At 36.2% G+C, this 24,084-nt stretch overlaps 1 protein-coding gene across 2 annotated transcripts in view; it reads left to right on the top strand.

Annotated features, from left to right (window-relative positions):
* The window catches only part of LOC106060918 (uncharacterized), a 46,809-nt gene that overhangs the window by 10,365 nt on the left and 12,360 nt on the right, over window positions 1–24,084 (top strand). Inside the window, exon 1 of one of the 2 annotated variants that reach the window (XM_056044177.1) lies at window positions 12,789–13,098. The exons of the other annotated variant lie outside the window; for it this stretch is intronic. The gene's annotated coding sequence lies outside the window, so the exon portion shown is untranslated. Of the gene's footprint in view, window positions 1–12,788; window positions 13,099–24,084 lie in introns of those variants that run through there. 2 annotated transcript variants of the gene reach the window in all.

Raw genomic sequence — 24,084 nt, 5'->3', positions numbered from 1 at the left:
AGCTTAACACAAAACGTGCAATTCAACTCCCTTTCCAGCGAACTTCCGCTTAAATTAGGAGTTTAACAAGTTTCTCATCATTTGTTTCACACAATTGATAGAAAGAAGCACTTAATTTCGGCATGGGTTTGTATTTTATTTACATTTTTTAAATTAGATTCAAATAGGAATGACATTGTACCAAGAAGTTGCCTATTAATCACAACTCACAAGGTGAATCAGAATAGTGGATAGATCTGGATTTTTCTTTATTCTATTGGCCTATTACTTCTGAAGTCTTTGTAGCGTCCAGACACTGAAGGGGCCCCATATGTCGCAATGAGCTACATAACTACACAATTTTGAAATAATATTTCATCCCTAACAAAAAAAAATTCTTTTTGGGTCACAAATAAGTTCTTAACAATTTTAAATTATAGTTTTAATGAATTTTGAAACATCTTAAGTTGTTTTCTACCTATGCAATTTTCTAAGATGGTTAATATGCATGACTGAATGCATGACGCGTTGGACGTAATCATCTTTTTTGAAGTAACGTCTGTATTATATAAGATAAGATATTCAGCTTGGCCGTGGTTTTTTAGTATTGTTTGAATAGTTGAAAGTTGAACTCTTTCTCTCCGTAATTATTTACCACATTCTGGTGGAATCAACGTTGGTATCGTCAGTTAGGAGAGAAAGAGTTAATAATTATTCATGAATATTCTATTTGAAATATCCGATATGTTCGTGAAACCGACTTGGTTTCATAAACTCAATTTTGCCAATCCGTGCAACTATATGGAATGTCCTCACGACTGACTTTATCAATGTTTTTATTGTTAAAAAAAAGGTTTATATTATTCTATTGGAATGTTAGCTTTTCGTCGTTTTTTTTTAAATTAACTTTTACATATGAATATATTCACATATGTAGATCAAATAAACTATAATCTAAAAGATGTAGTACGTCTATTATTATTTGTCTGCTATTAGAATTTCAGCGTTAACTTTGAAGACATTTTTAGTTTTATTTCAGTGCACCTCGAGGTTCTTCTTTCATCTGTAAGTCCCACCTTTAACCCAGCGCTCCCTACCGCCCGCCCATTGTGCCCAGCGCCCCCCTACCGCCCCTTTGGCTTCCAGTGCCCCCCCCCCCTAATTTAACGAAATCGACCCCTGGGCCCACTGATCTAAACTAACAACAATAAATCTGTGTGATTATAAATATTTTTATCAATTGTTTTTGTTTAGCGCTATTGCATGCTTTTAACTTTCTCAATATGATCCTATCACTTGTCCGGACCAGTTGGGAAAAAAAAAGGGGGGGGGGAGAAAGAATGGGGTATCTGTGTGAATGTAACCAAGATCGCATTTTAAATGCATTAATTTTAAAAAAGTTGAAAGGCCTGAATTAAAAATTCGTGGGGTCAAGCTGCTTCAAGCCAACACAAAAACCATTGTGTCAGTGAAGCGCTTATGAAAATAGGTGTTATAGTTATCTATTGTTAGCTTCAAGCTTTAAAGCGGAAACTTGCAAAGTATAAAAGAAGCTAATTTAACTTATACTTTCACATCATTTAAGTACAATTTCTTTCCCTTTTCTATACCTAACAAACTAATTACCATAGTTAACTAGCTAATTAATTATTTTTTTTCTCATTGATTCTTGTTTTGTCAGGTAAAAGTTCAGATTGATCCGAGATTGGTGTCAAGAGAAATAACGTGTACAAACATTTTACCACACACAGACAGTTGATATAAGCTTTGTAAAAAAAGATGGGATACTTGTGTATGTTCGTAAATCTTGTTGTGAAAATGTAATTAAAACAACAAAATACTTGAAAGTAAATAATGGCGATAAGGAGTCTAGTGTATGGTCATTAAGTGACATACACTGCGAATTATAATCAACGAATTAGACGCAAGTTTTGTGGGTATAGAGATCGTGTTCAAAGATTAAACAGGTGTCACTAGGAAGTCAGTGTACGTCACATAGATCAGTTAGGCTTGTAGTTGCTGGACCTGACTTCGAAGCCTGTTCCTAGAAATAAAACTCAAAATATTACAAAGGCCAAATTACTATTGGAGTCGCCTTGCTTCATAATACAAGGCTATAATTTTAATATTGATTAAATTATCTCCTCTTTAGAAAAAAAACTTTAGTTACGATCACTACTCAAGTTGGATATTTGATACGCTCCCCTGGTTTTTCTAGAAGATAATGAAGGTTAAAGCGTACTGTTTCCAAAAGCATTAACAAGGCTTTTTTTTTCGGCCCTTCTACAGTACTCGACTCAAAGTTCCGGATATGCCCAAGCAAAAAAAAAAAAAATCAATGGATAACTTGTACCAATTATCTCAAGATTCACTCTAGAACTCGACACAAAAAAATCTTGCCAGCGCGTTGATACTTTCAAAGGAGAAGAGATTATTCCAGTGGGTGGACTTCTGTGTTTTTGTTTTCTTATTAGAATCTATATCTACTTCTGTCAAAGTCTGTCAAAGACTCTCTGGGTGGTCCATTGGAAATAAGAGTCAAAGTTCAAATATCAATTGTTTAAGTCACACAGAATGTGTTCGCAGTGTCAGCAGGGCCGGATTAAAACCTTTTATATTTGTTCCGCTGACACACTCAAATATTTTGATTGGATTTCACGGAGATTTTCTTCCTTTTCTACCTAGACTCTTTGTTAGCGTTTCTCAAACTGTGACATCTCCCCCAAGTGGACAAGGCGTGTTCATAAGTGGGCAGGGCGTGTGTGTATATGGTCGGGAACGCTTTTTCTTCTTAAAGACAAAACAAAAATCCAGGTATGCTTGCATATGAAAACTAATTAAGTAAAACAGAAAATGATTTTAAAAATATTATTAAATTTTTATGACGTTGTTTCATTTTCTAAGTAAGACTTTTCAATATGCAATTCCAGAGTCAACCCGTCTATCTTACTTGAAAATGACGCCAAGCACATCATTCCTGGAGGGTCCAAAAGCACTACTGGCCGTGGCCAGACGGTTATCAACTTCCCTTGAAAACGACGCGTCATTTGATACCATGCTTCCAAGATATGTAAAGTGGTCCATCACGTTGTAAGGGGATGTCCATTTACGGGGATCTTTGGGGCTGAGTACTGAGTAGGTTTTATTAGGTGAATTCTGTTTTTTAAGGTTTATAGATAAAACTTAAGACGCGTCAGCGTATGCGAATTCGTTAACTGCTCCGACTTTTTTGTCAAAAAAATTGATTAGATGAATCCTTTTTTAGAACACTAACGCAATGTTTTTAAGTGTGTCTGCCATTTTATTTCGTTAAAAGTAAAAAAAAAAAAAAGTCCATGTTTTACCGTAGAGATATTGCATCCCTTGAGGTTTCGTACAAAAAACTTCATGAGTATACAAATGGCAATATTAAGACTTTCTTCCAAGCCAAAAATAGCCCAATACAACTCGACTTGAGCTGCGGTTTTCTAGACTGTATCTTATATTACTTCAAAAAAAGAAGATGATTCCGTCCTACCAGTGTTCTGTATGGGGACTTAAGAGACTTTCTATTCTAATCGCCATGTACATTGACATTTAGAACATTCAGAACTAAAAGAACACGAAAGCAACTTTTCCAATTGAGAGTCTTGACCCGATCCAAAATAAGTCAATCTCATTCCTCAACAAATTATTCAACCGAGCGAGGCTCGGTCAGCTGATACTTAGTTATTAAGAGAGAAACAATCGCTCTATAATACAGCGGTTCTCAACCTTTTTAGGTTGGCGACCCCCTTTTACGATTCTCCACTATGTGGCGACCCCAACCATAAAACCATAAGCCTTAGTAGCTGTGCTTTTGATAATGTTCTAAAACATTCACTTAGTATGTACATAGGATAAAGTTTTAGGTTTCATCACTAAGCAATTGTCATTATAGTCTTGAAATAAATATTTCTCATTATGATTGAATTATAGACCTAAATGAATAAAATTGCATCTTTGTCACATGCATTTATTTACTATTTTATTTCTTTTTTTTTCGGGAGACGCGGTGGCTAAGCGGTAAAGCGCGTGGCTTGCGAACCGAAGTAATGGGTTCAAATCCCAGTGAAGACTTGGATTTTTAACTAGGGATCTTTGGGCGCCTCTGAGTCCACCCAGCACTAAGTTGGGGAAAGTAAAGGCGGTTGGTTGTTGTGCTAGCCACATGACACCCCCGTTAACCGTGGTCCACAGAAACAGATGACCTTTACATCATCTGTGTTTCGTGTGTGAATGTTGCTCGTATTTGCATCTATATTGTTATTGTACAGTAGTTACGCTGATGTTGTAAATTGTAGTCAAACTGAATTTCCATTTGATTGGATCAATAAAAATGATCTTATCTTATAGATCGCAAGGTCTGAAAAAGGGAGCTTTACTTTTTAACTTATTTCTTATTCCCCATGTTTGTGGTGCAGACTTGTGTGAATAGGTTTTTTTTTTAAAAGCATGACGTAGCGTATGCAGTATTAAAATCCATATTTTAAATGGTTTTAGGCGACCCCTGGCAAATCGTTATTCGACCCCCAAGGGGTCGCGATCCACAGGTTGAATACCCCTGCTCTATAAGTTGTATAAAGGAGGTATTGTTCTTTTAAAAAAGTATTTGTTAATGTTTTTCTTGTTTATGATAAAGGTTATTAAGGCATTGTCTTCAAGTCTAAAGATTAAGAATGTGAGAAATTATGACCTACATATTTTGCTAAACCTTACGCTGACAAAGCCTTTTTTCGTAGGGGGATGTAAAAATATTTAGCTTTTGTCATGATTTTATTATCACTATTATTATTAAATTCTCTGGTAGTTGAATATGTTTTTAAACATAGATATTTATTTATCGTAATTCATTTCATTTTTCGTATACATTTTTGTTTCAATTCTAATTTATTCTAGTGCAGAAGAGAATATCTGCTTTGAGTTAAAAACATATCAAATAGTTTGTTATCAGTAGACTGTCTGTCTGTCAACCTGTCTTTCTAAAACGTTTACATTGACTTAAGTGCTCTCAAGTGAGCAAGGTATCTCTTCGAGAGCACTTCAAAGAGATACAAGAGTAGATAACGCTAGTACACCATTGCATGCAAAAAACAAAGAGTTGCCTTCTCTTGATGCAGATGCATGCAAGGACAAAAAATTGTTTCGTTACGAAGATCTGATAAGCCCGTTTTTACATTTAATTACTAGCACGCCATTGTGACAATAGAAGTGCAACATGAGTTTTTATTTACACTAATTGAACAACTCTGTCGTTGTAGTATGTGCCCCGGACTTTCGTTACTGTGTTCCCGCCTTCCCGGGTTCGAACCTTGGCCGCCGCTACCCCCAATGCAGTCCTTGGCTTAACTTTCACCTATTCTTTAGCCTGTCGAATCATCTGTCGACTGTCTATCTCCATTTCCCCCCCCCCCCCCCCCCCACCTGGCCTGGGTTATAACGTAACCATCTATTCAGAAGGAATGTCTAAGAACTTACAAGTCAACGCAAAAAGTTTTCTGCCTAGAACTCTTCAATACTATTTTTGTTCAATGACTGTGTCACTTACACCCAACCGAGACCAACCGTTAGAGAAGGCCTGAACACTGACCTGCAACGTCACAGCCTGTGGGCAGTTTAGACCAAATAGCTCGCTGCCACGTCACAGGTCTATACGACGTGGCAACGAGCCATTGGTCTAAACTGCCCATAGTTGTGACGTTGCTCGTCAGTGTTGAAGCCTTTCTATTACGAATTGTATCGGTTGAGGCATTCCAAAACGAATGGTCGCGGACCAACACACTATTAGTCCTATAAAAAGGACCTATATAAATAAATGACCTTCTTGACGCTGACTTTGTTGTCTTGATAAGGGAGGATCCTCAAGGATAGGGGATGGGGGGGGGGGGGCTCGAACTTTCACTGACAAAACACAATGACACGAGACAGGTCTATGTGCTTAGTTTTTTAAACTAATACCAAGTGTCTAGAGTCGAGTGTAGACTTTAAAAAAAATAAAAGTATATCGAGCGAATAGGCTAAATTATAGTGCTTGGTTGCCAGAATGAGGGTCGAAAGTTAAATGTTTGAAAATTGTGAAGGGTTGACTTTAAATATACAGGGCCGGATTTACACTTGATAAGGCCCTAAGCTAGTTGAGATATGGGCCCCTTGTAATCAACATAAGGTAATTTATTCCTTTGCTTTTTCTTCAAAACAATTTTTGGGGGGCCCCTAAGCATCTCTCTATACCGGCGGTTAGCAAGGGTGTCGTGTAACCAGCACAACGACCAACCGCCTTTTACTTTCCCAAACTAATATCAGACACCCATTAGAACTTCCACCTTTTGACCAGCTTCTTTGATTCCTTACACCAGTGATGGGCAAAAACTCAAAGGAAAAATCCTGGCTGGCCATAAGTTTTTTTGCTTTTTTTTTTTTCATCTAGAAAAATACAGAAATTTAATATATGATTTAATAATGCCAAAATTAAACTAATGCGATAAATGAAGATACAATGGTTCATCATAATTTGGTTCATATTTAGACGTAATTATTCTTAAGATTGAGCTAAGTGAGCTAAGTGAGCTAATTTAATCTATCACAAATAGTATTTACAAGCATTACTAGGACTGGTTTATTTAGGACAATTTAATAAAGAATAAACACCGAATCAACAGTCACGTGACTGAGGCACATTTAACGTTGTATGAAACGAACAATCTTGAATCATTAAAATTAGCATTAGTCTTGGGAGTCAATTTGTATTAAAAGCTTGAGTTTTTACATTGTGAGATTGTGAGGGAAGTTATTTTTAATTATTATTACTAAACATGTGTCGGGCCGGGTAAAACCTTTCTGCGGGCCGAAGTTAGCCCGCGGGCCATAGTTTGCCCATCACTGCCTTAGACTTATAAAGACGTGTGAGCTAATAGTAGAAATTTAGATGAAAATGTCTTAACTTTAAAACTCTTTAAATTTATTTTTGTATTATTGTTATGTGCTTTTGCTGATTGTTTTTGAGGACCCCGTAGAAAAAAAAAGGCAGATATTTTATTTGTGCTTGCTGTCTGTCCTCCCGTACTCAAAATAGAAGCGAAAGTCTGATTTTGATCGAACCTTTTATTGTTTAGCGTGAATATTTCTTTATGCAGGTACATAAGAATTATTTATAAAATAGTGTATCGAAAAATAAAGGTAGTAGTGCTTCCCATGATTTGTGGGTGAATGTAATTCTCTATACTACAATTTCAATGTTACTATTGTCCCAATTGTGATCGAAATAGATTCTCCAAAAATTCGTAATCCCCGACGGATGTCCCATGTCCATTAGAGTAGGGTGGACTCAGGACATTTAAAATCAGTCATCACCAGGAATTCGATCTCTAGACCATACGATTCAGAAACCAAGCGCTTGGCCACTCAGCCACCACACCCACCTCAGTCTATATCTACCTATATCTACCAATATCTACTTATATCTACCTATATCTACCTATCTCTACCTATATCTACCTATATCTACCAATATCTACTTATATCTACCTATATCTACCTATATCTACATATCTCTACCTATATCTACCTATATCTACCAATATCTACTTATATCTACTTATATCTACCTATATCTACCTATCTCTACCTATCTCTACCTATATCTACCTATCTCTACCTATATCTACCTATATCTACCAATATCTACTTATATCTACCTATATCTACCTATATCTACCTATCTCTACCTATATCTACCAATATCTACTTATATCTACCTATATCTACCTATATCTACTTATATCTACCTATATCTACCAATATCTACTTATATCTACCTATATCTACCTATATCTACTTATATCTACCTATATCTACCTATCTCTACCTATATCTACCAATATCTACCTATATCTACCTATATCTACCTATATCTACCTATATCTACTTATATCTACCTATATCTACCTATATCTACCTATCTCTACCTATATCTACCAATATCTACTTATATCTACCTATATCTACCTATATCTACTTATATCTACCTATATCTACCAATATCTACTTATATCTACCTATATCTACCTATATCTACCAATATCTACCTATATCTACCTATATCTACCTATATCTACCTATATCTACTTATATCTACCTATCTCTACCAATATCTACCTATATCTACCTATATCTACCTATATCTACCTATATCTACTTATATCTACTTATATCTACCAATATCTACTTATATCTACCTATATCTACCTATATCTACCTATATCTACTTATATCTACTTATATCTACTTATATCTACCAATATTTACTTATATCTACCTATATCTACCTATATCTACCTATATCTACCTATATAATACTTTCATTGTGTTCCCCACACCATTTTAAAACTATTATCATTTTCTCTTTACAAAGCTGATATTAACTGTCTGGTCAAAAAAGTGTGTGTACACGTTAATTCTCCAAAACCCATTCTCGAACTTTAAAAGTTTAAACTTTGCACAACGATCAAGTGCGTAGACAATACAGGAATCAGTAAAACATCAAAAACATTTAGTCACTTATACTGTTTATCAATTATTTTGTTTGATACCAAGCAAGGGAAATTTAGTATCCTTCAGTATTCACATGTATGGTTAAACATGTCGGGTTTTGTCCCCTTAAATAATTTTGCGCGTCGTTTCTCTTCACCCATTCTCAGATCAAGTTGAAACGTAAAGCAATTATTTCTTGGGCCTAACAAAAATAGTCAATTTATTATCGACAATTACTTTTGTTTAATATCTAATAAGGGAAATAACTTCTACATTCTTGGGATAAGACGTTGTAGGTGTGGAGTTCTTCCCCTTAGATAAGCTTTGTATTATTTATAAATAAGTTTCTTTTGTACTTTAACTTCCTGTACCGTGCTTAATATACACACAGAGAATTTATATAAATGCTTATCATTTTTGTTCCTGTAAGTGGTTTGAATTGATTGCATATTGTCTGCAATGTAGGCGTTTGTTTAATAGTCTTTTGTAGGTGGTGTGGATTTAGTGTTTCATGTCTATATTCTTGTGCTGGGACTATTGTAGTCTGTTCATTGTTGTCTATTGTGTGCACATTGTCCGGGGCTAACCAAAATACACCTTCCCATGTCACGTTCAACGGGTCACCTTAACACCACAGGAGAGATTCATCCTTTAGAAATCAAACAAAGGGCCATAAGTAGCTCAATCTTCTTAGATAAAACTTTTTTTTTAAATACATGTTGTTTGTGTGTGTGTGTGTGTGTGTGTGGGATTTTCGTTTTTATGAGTCTGTTTGAAATACGCAAAACGTAGTCGCGACCATTGTGTTCTTAAGAATGTTTGAAACCTGTCACCAGGGCCTTCGATTCGCATTTATAGCATCAAACAAGCAACATAGAAAATAAAAACTTAAAAAAAACAAAACAAATGTATATGGATCAGACATGAAATTAAATTTGTAATAGATCTACACTAACAATTTTACCAATTGTTTTTGTTTAGCGCAATTTCATGCCTTTAGCTTCCTCAATACGCTATGATCCTATCACTTGTCTGGACCAGTTGGAAAGGAAGGAGAAAGAATGAGGAATCTGGATGATCGCTTTTTAAATGTTTTTTTTTTAAATAAACGACCTGAATTCGAACTTGCGGGCTAAAGCCTTCTCAGGATTCTCAATCCAACGCGGTACCCACTCTGCTAGGGAAGAGTCTAAAAACATGGAACATTGTAGAGTTATCTCTTGTTTCTATTTCTTGTTTATGTTCACTAAGCCCAAGACGGCACTCAAATACAAAGGGAACTAATTCAGCTTATACCACCACTTCATTCAAGTACTATTTTCCCCTTGTTTGAAATACCAAGTCATTTATTACCTTGTTTTTTTATTGTTTTTTTTTATTTTTGTGTTGTCTGGTAAAAGAAATTTCAGTTTGATCCGAGATTGAGTGGCGGAGAAATAACGTGTACAAACTTGTGACCAGACACACAGACAGACACACAGACAGAGTGACTTGATATAAGCTTAATAAACAATAAATTTAGGTATAAAAACCAAACGTGATAAATGTCATGCATTCATATTCGGGGAATCAGTTCACGCAGTTATGACTTTCATCTTCATTTGACACCCCAAAAAATAATATCGTAAATATAGACGTAATATCGTAATAGATATAAGATAAGATAAGATAATTTCTATTGATCCAATCAAATGGAAATTCAGTTTGACTACAATTGACAACCTCAGCTTAACTACTGTACAATAACAAATATAGATGCAAATACGAACAACATTCACACATGAAAAAACATACACACTCACAACCAGCGCTTTATGAATTAGACTTCTATGTACTTCTCGATGACGACAGCTGATCTTGTAACACTCTGACCGACAGTGGGATGAAGGAGTTTTTAAATCTTTCTGTTTTAGTCCTAATGGAAAGGAGACGGCCACTTCGTTCAGTAACAGTGGTTTAATGGGTGCAGGTTGTCCTTAAGAATCGAGAGTGTTTTGGAAAGGCATCTTTCATGAAAAAGCTCTTCAAGAGATGGTAGCTGTGTTCGAGTGACATACGATACTTTTTAAATTAGTCTATTAAGTCTATGTCATTGTGCCAGTGAAATGTTACCGTACCAGCAGGTGATAGCAAAGTTAATTAGACTTATAATAAAGTTAATAATATTGTAAACGCGTGTTATGAGCTAGAGGCAGCTGTCCTATGACAGAGTTGGCAACGGCCTTGACCATGGCTATTGGTCACGCCTACGATACATAGTGATCATCATCTCCTCTCTGCGTGTATCCACGTCTGGTTCTTGGTGAATCTTTCCAACTGTCCCCAAGTCCTGCCCATCTGCTTGACATCTGGTTCCGAATCTCGGCGCTATGTTTTGTTGAAAAATAGAAAATAGTTTTATTGATAAAAAAAATATCAAATTTACTTACCCTATGAATTGGCTAAAAGTTATAATTCCTCCCTTTTCTTTCTCTCTCTCTCTCTCTCTCTCTCTCTCCCTTCTCCTTTTCTTTGTTTATTTAAATTTTCACAGCGTTTCTCAAGCTACACATTTTAGCGCTCCATTTCCAACAAAGAAGTAAAAAAAATTCTGTGTAAATAATTCTCTAGAGTACAGGTACACCACGCACGCACGCCGACTCTCTAGCCCTCGATGAAAAAGTCTTGGAAAGATAACTCTTTTATTTCTGCAAGTCGGACTAGAGTTATCCCATGTAACTTTCGCTACGTCAGAGAGCGCGGCTTAGAAAAAAAGAGGTGGGGGGGGGGAGAACAAGTAATCTTCTCTGTGGAACACCACGCACTCACGCCGACTCTCTAACTCTCCTCCCGCCTCCCTCCCGCACCCGCGCCTTCCTCGCTTTCCAGACATGCGCACATAAATGTGTCTTTCAGGAAGTGTTTATCCGTCACTAAATAGCGGAGTATGCTACGCCGCAAGTCTGTTCGTAATAAAATAATAAACATTCCTATTTTGTTTTTCATACATTGATTGTGTTTAACCTTTTCATGGGTGTAGTCAAATGCTAAAGGGATATTATGATAAAAGTAAAAAGTAAGGTTTCCCTTTCAGACCTTGCGCAGATGATGTTAAGGTCATCTGTTTCTTGGCCCTTGTATGGACTCAGGGGCGCCCTAAAAATCGTGAAATTCAAATCCCAGTCTTCACCGAGATTTGAATTCAGGAGCCCAGGTTCTGAAGCCAAGCGTTAAACCACTCAGCCACCGCGCCTCCATATTACTGACAGTGATAAATAATTCAATTTTCTTGTTTCCTTTTTATTTGACCAAGACAAAAGTGGGAATCGAAGAACACGTAGAAGCTACAATGATATTCTTGTGCAAGTTTACCTTTGGCTTTAGCGCCAAGCTACAGACTTCAACTACAGTGCAGTACATATATACCGCACAAGCTAGGACTAAGGGCTCCCACTTTCTTGCCCCCTTACCCCCCGCCTCACTCATAAATTTGTCCGAGTGAGTTTTTATGAAAACAAAATCTGAAAAATAGTGATATTAAGCTAAAGATACTTTATACTTTTCATTGTATATCAGTTTAACCCTCTAGGTATCCGAAATCAAATTTGGAACTTATAAATAATAACTGGACTTTTTAAAAGTCCCTATATTTCAAAGGTTTAGGACCTTAAGAGTTCTAAATCCGGCCCTGATCAACTAAAGAGACAGATCTACAGTCAAATAATATCTCTAGTAAAATGAATACGTTAGTTTAATATGGTTCAGATGGTTACAACGCTTTAAACAGACTTTTGTATAAGAAAATAAACGCAGAATGAGAGAGTTGTTAAAAAAGAATATCGCAAAGTCTGTTTCCCCCGTCTCCAAGGTCCGCCACTCGTATAGAGACAATGCGCCATATCTTGAGAATCACTGGATTAAAGTATTATAAACATAAAACAAGAAATCACACATACATTCACACACTTACCAATAAACATCTACAAATACACACAATACAAACACACCCAATCACCCCACTCTCTACCCCTCCAAAATATGGACCATAAAACTCTATCAGGTAACATCTACCTATAGATCCACAAAACTGGTTCTTCAACTATTTCATATTTCTACTCCTAGTTAAAATAAGACACAGTATTCCTGTTCTGTTGACAATTTATATTTGTGTCAGTAAGATATCTTTTGATGTCAGATAAACGTCAACTCCATTCCCACCCCATGCATTCACGGACCCCCCCCCTCCCAGCCCCGCGACCCGACGTTTGTAAGTACACCCTGCAGCCATCCCCCATTCATGCACGCATTGTAGATCATAATGTTGACTCATGCGGTCTGCCATAGACTTTTACCGGGTCGTAAATGTGAATTGTTTCAAGAATATGATTTGTGATGTGGATAAAAAAAAAAGACAACTGATAAATTATCACGTGGGATTCTGAAGCAAAATTGTTTTCGTGACTTTGTTTTTTTTTTATTGGTGTTTGTAATATCTCGATCTATACACTTGCCAAGTTCTCCAGTGGATTACATCTGTACAAGGCATGGACTAGCCTCTGATATGTGTCCTTTAAACGTTTATTTTGTTTAATGGTAAGAAGAAATGTATTTTTTTAAAACAAGTTTAAAGTCACACTTCATTTACAAAACATTACCTTGCAATTCTTAGTCTACACTGAGTTCAGTATAATAACTGGTTCTTTTGATCGATATGTGGACTTCATGTGGACTTCGTGTGGACTTGATGTGGCTAAACTTTAAAAAATGTGATGCATTTTACTTTTATTTTTCTATGAGATTTGCTTAAAATTGAGGCAAATCTAAAAATAGCACTTTTTTTTTGGTATATCCGATGTACAGAATATAGGAGGATTGATATATTGATATATTTTGAAAATTTGTAATAAATTTTGTGGGTGCGCGGTGGCTGAATATTTATGCGCGTGGCTTTCGAACCTGAAGGTCCTGGGCTCGAATCTCAATGAAGATTGAGATTTTTTAATTCCAGGATTTTTAGGGCGCCCCTGAGTCCACCCAACTCTAATGGGTATCTGACTTAAGTTAGGGAAAGTAAAGACGGTTGGTCGTTGTGCTGGCCACATGATATCCTGCTCGTAAACCCTAGGCCAGAGAAACAGATGACCTTAACATCATCTGCCCCATGGATTGCAAGGTCTGAAAGGGGAACTTTACTGTAATACATTTTTGAAACTCTTTTTTTTTTTTTAGCTCTGTAGAATCAAATATAAGACTAACATGTAATAAAGAGCAGATTACCTTGAAAAAAAAACATTAGTATGAAAATCTCAAATATTGTTTCTTCAAATCCTCCGCCCCCCCCCCTTTTTTTAAGCGTGTTCTTGTTTAGTATAGTCTATGTGTCAATGTTAAGCTTCGATAGGTAAAAGCCATAGGCCTCACGCTCCACTGTAGTTATTTGTTGTAAGGTGAGATAGCCCTGAGGTTCTAAGTTTGCTAGGAGAGTCCACCATGGTTTATTGCATGATGCTTGAGGGTTCACTTTACTAAGGAATCAGGTAGTTGAAGGCCCACCATATCTACCTGTACGGTATCTAAAGGTGTAACATAGAGAGTACCGTAGCTGGATTTAGGGCCTACATACTTGAGTGTCAGACAAGTAATTAGAAGACAAGTGGGTGTCCACAACATTTAGGTGTGATTATAAAATTGTAAGAATATAATCCTTATCTTTTATTATATCTTTGGTGTATGATTTTCTAAAAAAAAATCAAAACGCTTAAAACTCAAACATTTACATACTTTGAATTGTATATTTTAAAGCGTCCGTAGTAGTGCTATATGTGATTCAATATTGAACAATCATAAGAAGAATTGCTCACTTCGATATAGGCTCGATCTGTTTGACCGAACATTCATTATTTTCCGTTCTTTTTTTGTGGTAATTTTTTAATTATTTTTTTCACAACCTAACTTAAAAGTGTTATCCTTTTTTTTCTTTGTGAAGGATTGAACCAATCCTTGTATTTGTATGGTGTTAGTCTTAGAAAGAAACTCTTTAGTTGTTAGAACTGATTGTCGTATTAGAGAGAATTTATTTTTTAAGTCTTTGATGAACTTTTGCTATGTATTACATCTTCACATGTCTTAAGCACACCACCCGCTGAGCCTATTGATAAAGACCTTGGACAGAGCTTCTGCTTTACTATGCTGTTATTTTTGACACAAATCACCTGGTTGTGTGTACTTATTTGCCTTCTATTATTTATGTATAGAATGCGTGTGCTTAAATTGAAACGAAAGATTTGATCGAGAATTAATATGCGTACATGTTGAAACCTACGTTCGGGGCTGGTATCAGGTATTTGTCAAATCTCGGTGTGAACTTTGAATGGCTCCATTAGGCCTACTAATAATTAATAAATACCACATAAAAAAAAACCACAGCGTAAAAACTAGCTAGTTGAGTACATATGTTGTTTTTTTTAGTCAATTGATAAACATATACACCTAATAAAGGTCTTTTACGCTATTTCTCTGACGATATTTCACTAAAATCATCTTGACCATTAAGTCTATAGCTCCGCGCTGCACCCTTCAACCAAGGATGATGTGAGCTTACGCTCTTACGTTCAGACAGCGCTGAAGAACATCACAGCCCATATCCGATGCCTAAATAACTGTCAATGTGCTTTATAATAGTTTGTAGCATGAAGCTTACGTTGCCAGGGTCTGGCGGCTTGATTACTACAATGACTGGAACTACTTGCATATGTTCCAGCTTGCTATACATAATCAACTTAACTCTTCAGTATTTGAACACAATATTTATCTACAATAACATACATACAGCGTACCAATGGTGCAAGATCATAGACCATGTGATAAGTAATGTTTACATGTTCTTGCTTTCTCGTTCTAGACGCAATAAAGTTACATTATTTAATATAAGAAAGTACACTTAGGTTTGAGGCGCGGTGGCTGAGTGGTAAAGCGCTTGGATCCCGAACCGAGAGGTTCTCGAGACAGATCAGTCACCATTGCATTGAATCTAAGAATCATCATTTTCCATTAGGACTAAAACAGAAAGATTTAAAATCTCCTTTATCCCACTATCGGTCAGAGTGTTACAAGATCAGCTGTCGTCATCGAGAAGTTCATAGAAGTCCAATTCATAAAGCGCTGGTTGTGAATGTGTATGTGTTGAATTTTTCATCCATATTGTTTTTGTTAAGTAGTTACGCTGAGGTTGTCAATTGTAGTCAAACTGAATTTCCATTTCATTGGATCAATAAAAGTATCTTATCTTATCTTATAATTACCTGTAGGCCTTCTATTATCTCCAGATATTATAGTATATTTATAGTATTTTCTTTTTATCTTATCTTATATTTACTTCCTATCCGTATCCATGTATAAATCATGTCGTGCAAGTTATTTAGAGACTTACACTCTGCTAAGTCATTGTGGCTGTCTCAAGCAGGCCATTCTATGCTCTAACGGCACTATGGAAAAAGGAGAGCTCTTCTATAAGAATTTGTGCTAGCCCATGGAATAAGAAATTCGCCTATATCTTTCTGTTTTTCTGATTATTTTTCTTAGGTTATGTTTTTGTATATGCAAGTTTGGGTTTAGTATTTTATGTATATTGTTTATTTATATTCTACTGTCCTGAAGCGTCTCTAAGTTTCACTAATGTTTGTAAAAAAAAATGTTTTACATAATTCGAATGTTTCTTCAGAGTTCAAGATAACTTACTTCCTAGTCCTAACCTCCCGCAGGACGACGGGGGATGGGAGCGGGTAGGGTTTGAACCCGGGACCATCAATAAATCCATGACAGTCCAGCGGTCAAACCGCACGACCAGGCAGCCATAATGGTGTTACTCTAGTCAAATTCATTTGCTATAATATCACAGTTCCATTTTTGCGTTCTATCTAAAACTAATTGAAAATCTCAAAGAGACTTAACAAGCTGCGAATGTTTATCAAAAACGATTTTGATCAAACCCAGCTCCTTAAAAGAATTATACCTAGTTCTATAAAAATGTCACGCCTTCCCGACACATTTTTTTGTGTGGTCTCGCTGACCAATAAATTTAGGACAATGGCAAAGCAAACATTAAGCAATCAAGTTTGCAGACGTATCCCCATCGGGGCCGTAACTCTTCCCGCTGTCTGTTGACACTGAGGAGCAGAGCTAACTTCTTGTTGCCACCAAGGAGCTTTGAACAAATTTGTCCTCATATTTTCGTTAAACCAATCTAAATAGAATCTCGTTTGAAAGGAACACTTGGCCTCTGTTTGCATCGAGTACATGGCCAATTTCAGCGGCTATCGCTACGTTTCCCGAGCATGTTACAAGTTAAACGCACGGCGTTTGCTCGCTGTCAACTCTTAGCGTTCTGAAGTGACTTTTAAAGGGGGCAAGACCTCTCGCTGAGAAGGGCCAGTAGGTCAAGACCTCCCCCGAGAGATTTGGCGAGTTTCTTTAATCAGACGATAAATACATGGAGATATATAACATTCAACACATGTCACAACATTGCAAAGAATATTTTAAAAAAAAAAAAAAAAAAAAAAAAAAATCTCTTTTATTTAGTGAAATCGCATCAGTTATTTTGAATACATCATGTTATTACTTTTTAATAGGTTTATCTAGTCTAACAATGATGAGTTTGTGATATTGGAAATATTTTTATTAGAAGATGGTGCGCCAAATGTTCCTGTACTTTTATGTATTTAACTCTTCAATGAATAAAGCAATAATAATAATCTTAATTGTCAGGTGGGAAATGCATTTACCAATTTACCATAGACTTATATATTAGATCTAGACTGGAAACCGGAAACTAATTCTTATCCGTGATTGATCGATTCACAGACCTATGCCCAAATAAGCTAAAATGAAAACAGTTTTAGAACAAAAAAATGAAGATTATGAAATGATTACGCCTGATATAAGCTCGCTTAGAGATTTAAAATAAAAATAGTGACAAGATTGTCATACTTATATAGGTTATGGCTTAACTAAAAATGAATACTTTTACTTTTATACTGTTCACTGCTGTATAACAAAATGTTTGTTTGTTTGCAAAATGTTTTACTTGTTTCGGATGTTCCTTCAGAATTGAAGATAGTTTACTTCCTAGTCCAAACTTCCCACAGGACGACGGGAGCTGGCAGGGTTTGAACCCGGGACTATCGATAAATCCAAACGAAAGTCCAGCGCGCAAACCGCACGACCAGGCAGCCATCGGCAAAGACACAAAAATTGCCAGTCACAAATTTTCGTTTCATAAAACTCTTTTATTGTCAAGTCTATATATTTTATGTCTATGGAATAGGATCATCATGCGGAAAGATGTATAGTTTGTTCAAGATAAATATTTTCTAGTTTTCTAGCCGAATTTAAATTAATTTCAGTCCACACCCCGGACTATTATAAAAGTCAAATTAGAGTTTTCCCAGCGTGGTCATCGAGCTAGTATTTTTTTCCCAACGATATACATCAACTGTCAAATGTCTATGAAAATCTTTAGAACCGTTTTCAAGATCCATGTCCAGGATTCATCATTAGCCCAGAATGTTCCACAAATTACAAGTTAAATAGAGGTATTGTAACTAGAAAAAAAAAAGCCAATTTTTAATTTTTCGTCTGCGCGTGTCCTCTTGATTGCAGTCACTATAGAGAGACACAGTATGTAGATTTTATGATGTCACGTGCTTTAGAGAGGAGAGGTCATTCAAAACTATTGTTGCGGAAAGTGACTAGGCTTCTTAAACTTCAACTCGACCTACGATCACCACAGATTTCTAAATCTATTAGTGAATAGGTCTATTACTCACTTAATCAGCTCATCCTTTGACTTACTTAATAAGCTCATTCTTTTACTCACTTAATCAGCTCATCCTTTGACTCACTTAATAAGCTCATTCTTTTACTCACTTAATCAGCTCATCCTTTGACTCACTTAATCAGCTCATTCTTTGACTCACTTAATCAGCTCATCCTTTGACTCACTTAATCAGCTCATCCTTTGACTCACTTAATCAGCTCATCCTTTGACTCACTTAATCAGCTCATCCTTTGACTCAGTTAATCAGCTCATCCTTTGACTCACTTAATCAGCTCATCCTTTGACTCAGTTAATCAGCTCATCCTTTGACTCACTTAATCAGCTCATCCTTTGACCCACTTAATCAGCTCATCCTTTGACTCACTTAATCAGCTAATCCTTTGACCCACTTAATCAGCGCATCATTTGACTCACTTAATCAGCTCATCCTTTGACTCACTTAATCAGCTCATCCCTTTACTCACTTAATCAGCTCATCTCAACCTGTTACCCCTTGCTTATTGAACTGATAGCTGTTTTAGACCACGGAAACGCTTTAAAGACCAGTTTAAGCGCCAACTTGCTTTAACTGTCATTTAAGAGAGCACCTGGTTGCATGTCGCTTCAGAATGAGACAGCTGAAGGTCACTTACAAAGGCTGCGGGATGGATACACATTCGAGGCATGCGGCGTAAAGAAAATCTAAATCGACCACCGGCGGATAATGGTTATGCCTGCGATAGATGTGGCAAAATATATATGTCACAGCTGGGGCTGCGTAGACACGGGAAATACTTTATTCCTCATTATTAATCTTCTGACTCGAACACATGCCTTATTATTATTATGAGCGAAAATGGAGAAATGCTCACAAATATTCATTCTTTCCTAGTGCTATTAGAAAAATTGGTTAAAATGTTTCTTCTGAATGATCTTTGCAATAAGTTAGACCCTTTACAATTTGCTTACCAAAAGGGTAAAGGTGTAGACGATGCCATCCTAAATATTTTAAACTGTGTCTACAAACATCTGGACTTACCGAACACTTATGTAAGATTGTTCTTTATTGATTTCTCATCAGCTTTTAACGCTATACAACTTCATTTACTCATTGAAAAGATGAAAGCGTTGCAGATTAGTCCATACATAATACTATGGGCTAATGAATTTTTGACCCAGAGAGCTCAGAGGGTTAGGGTAAACAATGTTATATCTAATGAACGCATAGTTAACACAGGGGCGCCCCAGGGGGCTGTGACATCGCCTTTGTGGTTCATTTTGTACACCAATGATTTTCAATCCGATAGTTCTTGTTGCTCCTTCACAAAATTCGCTGATGATGATGCTCTTCTTGCCCTGCTCTCAGAGAGCTCAGACGTAAATGAGTATTTCAAAGAATTAGAACACATTGAAGAATACTGTAAAGATAATTTTTTATTATTAAATGTAAAAAAACCCAAAGAAATGATAATCGATTTTCGCAGGGACAAGAAGGAAAATGATATTGTTTCTGTAGCTGGAGAGACTATTGAAATTGTGCAAACCTTTAAATACCTTGGTACTATCCTAGACAATAAACTAAATTTTACTGCAAATACTGATTATATCAGCAAAAAAGGGCAGCAAAGATTACGACTACTAAGAAAACTGTCCTCGTTTATTGTTAGCGAAAAGGCCTTGGCTATGTTTTATCACGCTCACATCTGCAATGTTTTCAGTTTCAATATCACTGCCTGGTATGGCAATCTGAGCATTAAAAATAGGAATAAACTTAATAGAATCCTCAATGCTGCTGGCAAAATCATTGGCAAAAAACAAACCCCATTTGGGCAATTGTTTGAGACAAACATCTATAAAAAAGCTAACAAGATCCTTGAAATAAAGAATCACCCTTTGTGTCAGGATTTTGTGATTTTACCATCACAAAAGAGATACAAGACACCGATAGCAAAGACAAACAGACACAAACACTCTTTTGTTCCCCTGGCAATCAAATCATTAAATAAGAACAATCTGGTATAAACTTTGTCACATGTAAATTATGAGTGAGTCTGGTGTGAATGTACACTTTGGTTTCTTATAGTTATAATGTTTTTTGTTTGGTAATGCACAAATTGTAAGACAAATTTCCTTACGGATAATAAAGATTATTATTATTATTATTATTATTATTATTATTATTATTATTATTATTATTAGAGCAGGGAATGGATTGCCTGAGTCAGCCAGGAAAACCAATGATTTGGCTGGCAGAATTTAACTCATTGATCAACATGTATGACTAGATTGACCTAAAGTCACGCGTAGGACGTAAACTTTTTTTTTAAAGTAACGTCTGTATTTTATAAGATATTGTAAAATACAAAAAAAATATCAAAAGCAGGAAAAAAAAAACATGTTTCTATTCCTTTCTTTTAGCATTGTTAAAACTGAACACCCTAAACAAAAATGTTTTCTTTGATCTAATGTTTGATTTGAGGAAAGACAAACATTAGAGAACACTCTCTGATCATATTTCTCTAAAATTTCAAAAAATCTATTGATCTATTAAAAGACGTTCGACATTTCTTAATTTACGATCAACCCTTGAAATCACAATGACAGGCATATGATAAAGAGTGTATGTCGCCTTCTTTTTGATGTAAGGTTTCAAAAACTCTGGCATAAGGATTTTATGTTGTGTTTTATTCTTTCATATTTAAAAATACAAACAAACACAAAGTTTTCTTTTTGTGTAAGGACCAAATTAATTAACAGATTTTGTACCGGCCCTTTGAGTTTTTATATACCGGTAGCGTCAACAAATGAGGCACAAAACATGACAGTTACATTGTCGCCAGTCAATATATTTCTAGGTGTCAAATGATGACGAAGATCTGGTCTAAAAAATCTTATATCAACTCAATCTGTCTGTCTGTCTGTCTGTCTGGTTCAAATTTTGTACACTTTATTTCTCCCACTTCCCATTCTCGGATCAAGTTGAAACTTTGCACAATTAGCCATTGTCGTTGACAACACCTGAATCAATTAAAAAAAAAACACAAGTTAGTTAATTAATTGCCGGTAATTAATTGTGTTTTATGTAGAAAAGATAAAATCAATCTTGTAGTATATAACAGTAATTGTGCGATTCTTTCCCTTACATAAGCTTTGTTTGTTTTTTAAAGTATTTTATATATTTTGCTTGTTAAATTATTTTGCCGCATTCTTGAAAAAATAAAAATACAGAAATTTTATTTCTATATATTTTTTATAGCCCAAAAACTAAAAGATTGTCTGAATGTTGTCTATATCTTCCTGGACTTAATATAGCAACCAGGATATAACTTTTATATCACCCTTAACAGAAAAAGATAACATTATATTTTTTTATGGGGGGAGGTTACATTTTTTTTATTGGCTTTGAGGTAAAAGAAGCTTCTTATCTTATAATTTATTGATGTTCCTTTAAGGAAGAAGATAATTACGTCCCACTCATGTATTAGTTTAGACCAGTGGTTCCCAAACTGTGTTCCGAGGAACACTAGTGTTCCGCGAGACCCGAATAGGCGTTCCACGAACTACTGGAAGAATTAACTAGTAGGCCACCTCGGGAATCAAACTCTCTAAAAAAAAATTAACAAAGTGTTCCGCTAAATACTCAGAATGTGCGAAGTGTTCCGTGAAGGAAAAAGCTTGGGAAACATTGGTTTAAATCATGTATTTCTTTGATGAGAAATCCAGTGGGTTTACCTATATGTAGAATAACTTCTAAATGTCGTTGGGGAGGGAAGGGAGGGGTACTAAAAGGTTGAAACAGTAAGAAGATTGAAACTGTAAGAAGGTTGAAACTGTAAGACGGTTGGATCTGTAAGAAGGTTGGAACTGTAAGAAGGTTGGAACTGTAAGAAGGTTGGAACTGTAAGAAGGTTGGAACTGTAAGAAGGTTGAAACTGTAAGACGGTTGGATCTGTAAGAAGGTTGGAACTGTAAGAAGGTTGAAACTGTAAGAAGGTTGGAACTGTAAGAAGGTTGAAACTGTAAGAAGGTTGGAACTGTAAGAAGGTTGGAACTGTAAGAAGGTTGGAACTGTAAGAAGGTTGGATCTGTAAGAAGGTTGGAACTGTAAGAAGGTTGGAACTGTAAGAAGATTGGAACTGTAAGAAGGTTGAAACTGTAAGACGGTTGGATCTGTAAGAAGGTTGGATCTGTAAGAAGGTTGGAACTGTAAGAAGGTTGGAACTGTAAGAAGGTTGGAACTGTAAGAAGGTTGAAACTGTAAGACGGTTGGATCTGTAAGAAGGTTGGAACTGTAAGAAGGTTGAAACTGTAAGAAGGTTGGAACTGTAAGAAGGTTGGAACTGTAAGAAGGTTGGATCTGTAAGAAGGTTGGAACTGTAAGAAGGTTGGAACTGTAAGAAGGTTGGAACTGTAAGAAGGTTGAAATTGTAAGACGGTTGGATCTGTAAGAAGGTTGGAACTGTAAGAAGGTTGGAACTGTAAGAAGGTTGGAACTGTAAGAAGGTTGAAACTGTAAGAAGGTTGGAACTGTAAGAAGGTTGGAACTGTAAGAAGGTTGGAACTGTAAGAAGGTTGAAACTGTAAGACGGTTGGATCTGTAAGAAGGTTGGAACTGTAAGAAGGTTGGAACTGTAAGAAGGTTGGAACTGTAAGAAGGTTGAAACTGTAAGACGGTTGGAACTGTAAGAAGGTTGAAACTGTAAGAAGGTTGGAACTGTAAGAAGGTTGAAACTGTAAGAAGGTTGAACTATATTTACAAAGAAATCCAACTACGACCAAAGAGAGGAATTGTTTACTTTCAGTTTGTTCCAGGCCTTATAAATGTGTCCTAATGCGATCCAAAAAGAACTGTTTACTTTCAGTTTGTTCCAGGCCTTATAAATGTGTCCTAATGCGATCCATAAAGAACTGTTTACTTTCAGTTTGTTCCAGGCCTTATAAATGTGTCCTAGTGCGATCCAAAAAGAACTGTTTACTTTCAGTTGGTTCCAGGCGTGTTATAAATGTGCCCTAGTGCGATCCAAAAAGAACTGTTTACTTTCAGTTGGTTCCAGGCGTGTTATAAATGTGTCCTAGTGCGATCCAAAAAGAACTGTTTACTTTCAGTTGGTTCCAGGCGTGTTATAAATGTGTCCTAGTGCGATCCGAAAAGAACTGTTTACTTTCAGTTGGTTCCAGGCGTGTTATAAATGTGTCCTAGTGAGACCCAAACCACAATCAATGGCTTTTACAACACCATACACAACGCGCGCAATAATTAGAGACTTGGTAACTTACAATGTTGGATGGCTGCCTGGTCGTTTGGTATGCTGTCTAGATTGTGGTCTCAATTAGTCCGACGTTCGAGCCCTGCCCGCCGCCATCCCCCACGTCCTGCTTGAGGTTTGGGCTAGGATGTAACAATCTTCAATTATAAAGGAACATTCGAAATATGTAAATGAGCAATTACTGTACATTTCATTCTTTCGCCAGTTTACAGTATTTTCCTGGAGGTGGTGCTATCAACTAGGGACTTAAGGTCGCCTAGGTCAACTAGGGTACTCGCCCTTACATCTAACTAGATTTAAATCAAATTCTCCTTTTTTTTTTATTTACTCTCAACCCCCATGAAATCGCTCCCTTTGGTACATGTTAGATTTGTGTAATTTAAGACATGGATTATAGGAATTTGCATAATTGCTTTTATTAAAAGGTTGAGGAAAGACTTTTGGTAATGCCAAGTCAAACTTGGAATTATCGAATGACTTTAGCGATCAAAACGT

This window comes from Biomphalaria glabrata, chromosome 10 (assembly GCF_947242115.1).
Source record: "Biomphalaria glabrata chromosome 10, xgBioGlab47.1, whole genome shotgun sequence".
NCBI classification, from domain to species: Eukaryota; Metazoa; Mollusca; class Gastropoda; family Planorbidae; genus Biomphalaria; species Biomphalaria glabrata.
This window is presented reverse-complemented; position numbering and strand designations above follow the sequence as displayed.